Here is a 1,307-nt window from a genome sequence, read left to right as displayed (position 1 = left end):
CAAGAGCAGTAGGAATTGAGTTCTACACAGTGAAACCGAAGGGTCATTATCCCCTCCCCTCACAAGATCACTAAACGCTACCTGGGTTAAATTTTACGTCCTTTGTTGTCATGTTCAGACCGTGCCCTGCTTTTATCATAGAACCGACTTAGCAAATCTGATAACACTGCTCAGCTTTCTTCAGTAACAAGCAGATCTGTTACATATGATATGGTCCCTGAACAAAGCTTTTCAGTCTTTCATAAAGAGAAGAAGAAAAGGTCGACCTACTTCAACACCTAATTTGTCCTTCACACAAACAATGAACTTGACACCTTTTCCTCTGTTGCAGATCTGTTATGCTCACACCTATATATGTTTATTGTTGCCCCTTACTGTTTGTAATCTATGCAGCTTCTTAATGTCGATCACTCCAAAACTGGCCATAGCCTGGCCCCAGCGTGGATGTTCCTTTAATGACACGCCCCATTAACCATTTAATGTGTCACAAGGCTAAATATTGTGCGTTAGATAGGCCACATGCTGTGATGGCAAAGTTGAAGAAAGTCATGTCTACAATTAACAGAAAGTTATCGCCCAGCAGGACAAAATCACCAAGCCCTGATGAGGGTACATGGTTGCTGAACTTTTGTCATGTAAGAATCTGGTTTAGAACAGGGACTGTTAGAGAAAATGTTTTGCCTGGATTTCCTAATGACAAGAAAACATTTGCCATTACTGGCACCTTAGCTTACTCTAAGCAAACCATGTTGTGATTGCAGTGCAACTTAAACTGTGTGTAACAACAATGTCCATACAGAAGAATTTACCATCAACTATTCCTCTTACAGATTGTGTGAGTGAGACCCACAATGAGCTACACTACCCCCTCAGTGCACCCTATCCAGGCCAGACCTGCCCACGTAGGATTGGGGCAAACCCTGCACACATGGACATATCCCCAGAGGCTTTAGCCAAGCAGGAACAGGGCTATCAGACTGCAGGTAGGGCTATACCAAGGATCAGTTCTTTGAATTATGATTGTTAGATATGATGATGGTTTGATTGGTTGGTTGGTTGAAATCTACCATTTGCCAATGAACCAAATAAGAAAATTCAAAATGTTCACCTATCCTCAGCTAGTTGTAGCAATGATTTTGATTACATTGCCACCTTGGCATATACTTTAGTGTAAAGAGTCATATTGTATGTTTCTTTTGGGATCCAGAAACATGATGATTGTTTTCGTATTACTACTATTGGCATACCAGTGTGTCCTACTTCATTTTCTCCCTCCATGAACTCATTTCGCATAAAAACAATGATAC

The 1,307-nt window shown here is 41.1% G+C and overlaps 2 protein-coding genes across 3 annotated transcripts in view; both read left to right on the top strand.

Annotated features, from left to right (window-relative positions):
* LOC118425616 (E3 ubiquitin-protein ligase Midline-1-like) overlaps positions 1 to 1,307 on the top strand; it is an 83,267-nt gene that overhangs the window by 51,155 nt on the left and 30,805 nt on the right. The window lies entirely within an intron of this gene.
* Positions 1 to 1,307, top strand: part of LOC118425614 — an 11,974-nt gene that overhangs the window by 6,870 nt on the left and 3,797 nt on the right. For both annotated transcript variants that reach the window (XM_035834573.1, XM_035834572.1), the window contains exon 10: positions 831 to 983. The gene's annotated coding sequence lies outside the window, so the exon portion shown is untranslated. The remainder of the gene's footprint in view (positions 1 to 830; positions 984 to 1,307) is intronic.

Source organism: Branchiostoma floridae, chromosome 11, assembly GCF_000003815.2.
Source record: "Branchiostoma floridae strain S238N-H82 chromosome 11, Bfl_VNyyK, whole genome shotgun sequence".
NCBI classification, from domain to species: Eukaryota; Metazoa; Chordata; class Leptocardii; order Amphioxiformes; family Branchiostomatidae; genus Branchiostoma; species Branchiostoma floridae.
This window is presented reverse-complemented; position numbering and strand designations above follow the sequence as displayed.